The 7168-nt window shown below is 29.5% G+C and overlaps 1 protein-coding gene across 10 annotated transcripts in view; it reads right to left on the minus strand.

Moving 5' to 3' along the window:
• Positions 1 to 308: 308 nt before the first annotated feature.
• Positions 309 to 7168, minus strand: part of LOC117168887 (transient receptor potential cation channel trpm) — a 102790-nt gene continuing 95930 nt past the window's right edge. For 8 of the 10 annotated variants that reach the window (XR_004466575.1, XR_004466572.1, XR_004466574.1 and 5 more), the window contains one exon: positions 309 to 4874. The gene's annotated coding sequence lies outside the window, so the exon portion shown is untranslated. The remainder of the gene's footprint in view (positions 4875 to 7168) is intronic. The other 2 variants (XR_004466569.1, XR_004466567.1) reach the window with 2 other exon arrangements.

Consider the following 7168-nt stretch of genomic DNA (forward strand, 5'->3'; position numbering starts at 1 on the left):
TAAAATGGATTCACCCAGTAAACAAAAATCCATTCACTTATATTGAAAAAGGTTCTAAAATTGCATAATTAATAAACTTGAAATAGTAGAAGTTCTGCAAACTCTGTACATTTTTAAATTGAAATTGGAGCGATTTAAACAAATTTTTAAATCAGACATAAAAATTATAGTAGTCAAATAATTACCCTGAAAAATTCTATTCAAGCTTTTTTAAAGAAATCTTCGCTCATGAACAGCCAATAGAGTATCCGAGTATTGTGAAATAAAAAAGTAGGCAGTCTTGAAATTGAAACTATTTTTATTCGCAAACGTTCTGCGTGTGAACACCTTTTGTACTTTTCACAATTATAGCTTCACAAAAATTGTCTGAAATTTTACATAATTAGAGTACTGAAGTTTATGACAGAGTATGCTATCATGATTTAAACGAAATTTAATCGATTACAGGATTTTCTTCATTAAAATTACAAATTTAAGACTACTGAGCTTAAGGCTCACATTAATCATATCGTGGAAGTACAATTAAATATGCTAAGCTAAACTATAAGCAAACTTAGATACAGCCATATTTTTGGCACAGAAACGCACAGTTTATTTTGCACGAATAATTATAATAAGAGAAAACGTGGACTTGTGTTTTCCTTAGAACCTTCATATCATTTTTAGTACATACAATTTCATTCAACACTTATAAAAACAAAATATTAATTTTGAATTATTGTCACATCCTAATCAATTGTTAATTAAATAATACGCACACACGGTTAACCAATAAGTGTCAATATTTCTCAAATAACTTTCTATTTTAAATTGAATTTTTTTTTAACTTTTTACAGAGTGGTTCCATGAATTGGTAAGAAAGCGATGCAGATAAAATTGATCATCCTATTCAAGCTTTTTAGTCACTTAATATAAACCACTAGTTACGTTGTCAAGGTAAATGGTTTCCATACTGGATAATTTTAATTTCTTAACAGGAAAAATATTTGGAAGAACAAATCATCGTAACGAATATAAAAGATAATTTTTCTAAAAGAGATCAAGTTTTATACTTTTGAGAATTATAAGAGATACTTAGAAAAATGTATTAGTAAATAGATCTTAAATATCTGCAAGAATCAGCAACAATCAAAATTTAGACAATTTCGTGCATATTTAAAAAACAAGACACGAAGGGTATATCACTTTAAATTTTTGTATAATTTACATATATAAATATATTATAAATAATTTAGCAAAGAAACTTTTTTTTTCAAGCCTGAAAACATTAATCATTGAAAATACAAAGAATGTTGAAATCAGGATTTTTAGAAATTGAAAAATTAACATTTTGTTTACATCGGAACAGCCAAAAGTTACAAAAAATTACATCGCAAACGTGAAAACGTGTACTCTACAATTAGTATATAACACTTAATATTAAAAGTCCAATAGAAGTGGGATGAGATTCGATTGAATTCAAATTCATCAAAAATATGTAATCTCAGCACCAATAAAAAAATCGATAAAAGATTTCAGCACTGTAAGTGCAAAAAAGGGATTTCCTTTTTATGTAACATCTTTATACTAATGATATCGAGAGTACGTAAAAGGTATGTAACATTTTAATTATGTCCGAAATTGATTTAAAGTACCAGTACATTTTCATTAATCGCTCGGCTTATTCACGAAGGAAAAAAGAAATAAAATAGGTATGTGTACCTTGGCGATTAAAAATATAAATCTCTATGTTTAATTCACAATTCTGATAAGGTTAACTTAATTATCGAACGATCCATTAAAAATCATGCTTATTAAATTACGCTAAAGCCATTTAACTAAAAGCGGTTTCTACAATTTTATCATTTGTGTTCAGCTAATAAATTGATCAGCTGATTAAACAAAAACTGGTTAAAAACTTTACATGATTTCTACCCATTATTCTAAACTAAAATTACTCTATTATGCTTGAATGATATATTCACAGCGATTTTGTATCTGACTAGGAAAAATATGTGTAGGATTAAACGTAGGTCGCGTCGCATGTCACAAAATTAAATAATCATATTTACAGGTTGTTTCTTTCACAATTCGATTGATTTCGCTGCAAAAATAAGCATTATCGAATAATATTTGAATCCCTTCTAAAATATAGTATAACACACTCTTTTTTCTATCTTTTTTTACTTTTTCATCGTCCCTTCTAATATTTTATTTGTTCGCTTTCAAATTCACTTCATATGAATATTGAAATAAGAGCTTGAATAAGACATTTTTGGAATCAGGATACTCATCCTGAGACTGACAAAAATATAGATTTTCGTTCGAGGATAACTGACTGCAGGTCTGTTTTAAAAATAGCGGGGCCCGTCTCATCGAAGTAGACTCTTACTTTATTTTATAGTATTTACATATTAACATTATAAAGGTTCATAGATTCTAGAAAGAAATACTTTATCTTTATTCAAATGGGCTTGTATAACGTAACGAAAAATTCAATATCATAATAGTTTCAACTTCTTAATGGTGTCATTGCAATCATTCAATTATGCGTGCCTAATTCATTTTTATTTTTATTCCACATTCCAAAGCAATTAAATATAAAAGCATTAAATATAGAAAACATTCAAATTGAATTAAATTCAATGGATGAAAATCCGCTTTCGAAAAGCTTCTCATAGTCAATAGTGTTTAAATTAAAGTCTTTTGTAGGATTTAAAGAAATGTAGGGTGACCGCTTAAATGATTAGCATAGCAAAAAAAGATGATATAGCTTAAGCTGCTGGTAGTTATCTCTATTAGTGCATATACATACCTGCTTTAAATTTAATACCTATGGTTTATTTTGTGCAAATGTTCAGTATTAAAATGTTAAGTTTCAGTATTAAAATATTGTTGAATTTCAAACAGTTAATTTTTAATTGTTCACGACGTAAAGACTATATTTGAAAATTTGTTTACTAGAAAATGAACGATTAGAAAATAAGGCTGAAAAATAAAATTTCTTAAAGTAAATGATTATAGAATTACGCATTGCGGATTGAATGATTTCACATTTAAAAATGTTTCGAATTAAATTATTAAGCTTAAAGATTTTCAAATCGGAATCATAAAAAATTATATCATTTCAATCACTTACATCCGAAAACAGAAACTCAGAACTAATTTTCTTCTTCGGAACCGCACTTAAAGTACGTAACTGATTATCGATCCTTTTTGTCCCCTTTCATTCTCAATAATATAACTGTAACAGATAAACACAGCGTGCCTGCTGTTTATCACAAATTCTTTGAACTTTAAAATATAAAATCTTAGATTTAGAGCTCGATTATTGCTATTAGGTGTGAAACTATTTCGATATTTCCACAGTAACTTTCGACTAGACTCGAGTTTCGGTATATCAACAGGTACAGTAATTTATTTAAAATACATCGCAAAAATCGTTGGATTTTTATGAAAAGTACATATTTGAGAAATTCACTTGAGAATTTATTTTTCAAGAAGTCAGTTTTTTTGGGATTCAAGCTCTAAATTGAAAAAAAGAAAAGCACAAATGGGACTTGAACATTTAAAGGCAGATGAGAATGGTTTATATCATATTATCTTAAGATCTCACCAACGATCGAACTCAATCGATTCCTAAATCACTCAAACTTCTGAGTACTAATTAAAACTTTCTTGTCCTAGAAAAAGGTACAAACCTAGAGTATGAAATAGAAGCTTTTAGAAGTAGATACACTGTACGCAATAGCCACTGATTCAAAATGGTACTAAAAACTCGTCAAATATTATACAGTTCAATATTGTGTATGAATCATTTATTTGTCAGTTCCAAAAAAATTTAGAATCAATGCAGTTTAAAGATTACACACAATAATTTTCCAGTTCTTTTAATGAAGAATTATTGTAATAAAAACTCATTTTAGAAGAGATGAAAAAGATATACAGAAACGATGTGAAGAGAATTTTAGAATCACTTGTATAAAGCCCAATTCAAGAAAAGCGACAAGTATTTTTGATTTTATTTTATTCAAGAAAAATACCATTCAAATTATTTAACTTTACTTTTTAAATCTTGCACTGTTCGCAAGTCACGAGAGTTTAAAAAATTTGAATAAATCGCTTTAAAAAAGGGGGGGGGGGGATACTTGAAAGTTGTGAATGGTATTGATTCCGAATTCCAAATTGATTATTATCACCTATTGCTAAACTACAGTAAATTTCTACTGGGATTTTCATGTTTTCAAGCCCTTTCATGTGTACACGTTGATGTTTTTATGGACAATTATCTAGTATTGTTCTCATTAAAATCTATTTTCGTAGTTGAAATTGTACTAACACAGATTCGGCAGATTTTATTAGGACAAATCCCGGTGATATGGTTCACTTTATGTGGTCCTCCAAAACGTTTGCATTTGGGGGCAGGTTTATCAGATCGTAAAAACATTTCTTACATTTTGTTCCAACATAACCTTTAAATCCACCTTCAAATGCGTTAGGAAATGTTTTTCAGATTTGACATCTATATTAAACAGACACAGATAAAATTCTTAGAATAGATCGCAGAGTAGATTTTTACAATTAGGTCATTTATGATCATTAGTAATTCAAGTCATTAATAAAGGACTTGTGAAGTCTTTAAAATTAAGTAGCACTTGCAGTTCAGTGATTAGATTTCAAGGAATAACCCTTTCTTTATTTGATACGTATCTACGTTTTTGAGCTTAAAAAATTGTGAAAAATATGAATAATCAGTATCACAAAAGCAGAAAGCATCAGGGTACTTTCTTCAAAGAGATGAATTACTTACGTTCATTTATTTCGCTACTGTATAGCACTCCTTATTTGTCCATTTAAAACTCGTATTTACAGGGTGGCCACTGGAGGCTCGGTTACTGAAATATTCAATTAAAAAACTTTGAATATTAAACAATTATTAATTCAAAGTATGCAAAAAATAATCTCCAAATTGATGAACTAATGTAGAATAATTCTAAATTTAAATTGTTTAAAACTATACATTTTTAATTATAAATAGAACAATGTCCAACTCAAACGTTCTATATTGCACAGATTCGAAACTTTAAAAATTAAGCAACCTCAAAATGAAAAAAATTAATTAGACAACTGTAAAATTAAATGCATCTAAAAATGTTCAATTTAATAGTTGAAACCATCAAAACTGAGTAATTTGGTTTTCAAGATCTTCAAATGGAGAATCGTGCATTTTTAAATAGAGTTTATTCAAAACTAAAATGTGCAAAATTTATCCAGTTTTCATTAAAGTAAATGGAACGGTATTAATATTCTATATACACTGCAGTCTCGCTATAAAAGTTCCCGTTATAGGAGAAAAGATGGTCTAAGGGGGTGAGTGACAAGCGCTGCTAGCTGCGCGGAGCAATTCCAAAACAACGCAGGAGTGTATAAAAAAAGCGGGCAGTACCCTCGGCCATTATTTGTGTCGCCTGATTCAGTCATTTTCCGTCAGTTGCAGAAATATCGCAGGACATTCGCTTCAGTTCGCTTTCAGTCACTCAGTGTTTAGGTTATACGTAACCACGTGTGACCAGGCGTTACGAAAACGTCGAAGGAAAAGAAGAGAAAGCGTTTACATTTCGAAGACAAATATAAGCTTTTAGACGAAGTGACATCAGGTGCCTCAAAACAGTCTATTTTACAGCATTTATTTTTTAACCAGGAATTTTAAACATCTTTAGAAGAAAAATCTGTCCGAGTTCGATTTTAACAGCTTTTAAAATAATTGGTTGAATTGTTCTCTTTTTCAATTATGATACCATTCACTTTACAATGCGTGCTTCGAAAATCTTTTAGTTTGAAAATGTTCCATTTTAGATTTTTATTTTCAAGCTTACATTTTTAATTTAAAGAATTTCAAAATGCAGGCTTAAAGACTTAAAAAATTAAACATTAAAAGCGTGTGAAGTTGAAAATTTTGGATAGAAAACATTCCTCATTTAACATTTATTGCGTATAAAAATATATGAAAGTTATGCAAAATTTTCGAAAATAATTTTAAATTTGAAAAAATTCTAGATTTCTCAAGATTTAGAAATACAATGTTAAGGCTTTTCAAGGATGTTTTAACTATTTGAAATGAAAATAATATTTTTTTCAATTTTCAAATTTTTTGCTTAAAATAATAAAATGTCGAACATTTTAAAGTTCATTGATTGATTCTTTAATTTAGAGCTTTGAAAATGATAACGTGGATTTCTATTTTTGGCAGTGAATCTGAATCTTTGAACTGTATAATTGATGAAGGTTAGAATTCCAAATTTGATAGTTTATCCGCAATTTGGTTCAAACTTGTTTAATTTAGAAGTGTGAGTGCCTTCCATTTTATACGTGTAAATTAAAGAGCATTCTAATAATAATTTTTGAATGAAAAAACTTTTAAATTCCAATTTAAAAATATTAAAATTCAAGAGTACCACTCTGAGAGCTTTAGTTTTCACTTCATTTTGATTAATTCAAATGGAAAAAAGTTTAACTTTAGAGTTCGAATTTTTAAATTTTATTGATCGTGAAAAATATTAGTGAACCGAACAATAGCGGAATTTTTTTCTTCTGTTAAAATGATGATTCCGATATATCTACGTATATACTAAAAAAAGCAGTATTTTGATCAAGTTTGATTTTCGAGCACAAACATTTTGGTACCCCGAGAGGGCCTCTGTAGCGGGACTGCAGTGTAATATAAAATCCTATTTCGGCTCTGTGAGCTGGTTTCGGCAAAGGTTGGTCGCCAAATATCAGCAACAAACAGTTAATGCCAGCATGAGATGAGCGTTACTGCAACACACAAGTGCGATTTTAGCGTCTCTTAAAGTTCTCCGAACGACTGTCATCAGCTATTTGGCTATCATATTGTAGTGCGGCGATAATGTGAATTGTTCAGCGGCAAGTAAAGTGTGCCCCAGCTGTTTGTTGGCCAGTCAAATCACAGTACGTCATTACTTTATAAGCCCCTAAGTAAACCGCTTAAGGTAGTTCACGTGCAAGATTTCGTCCACAAATTTCAAGTCAACCAGATTCAAAACAACCATTACGTGTTTGCTAACCATTCGTCAATACTTTTGAATAGGTTTGTACTCTCAACCAATGCGCGCACATGGACCTGTCATACACCTTTACAAAGATATTATAAACGTATGCGGTACGGGAC

The sequence above is a fragment of the Belonocnema kinseyi genome, chromosome 3, assembly GCF_010883055.1.
Source record: "Belonocnema kinseyi isolate 2016_QV_RU_SX_M_011 chromosome 3, B_treatae_v1, whole genome shotgun sequence".
Taxonomy (NCBI): domain Eukaryota; kingdom Metazoa; phylum Arthropoda; class Insecta; order Hymenoptera; family Cynipidae; genus Belonocnema; species Belonocnema kinseyi.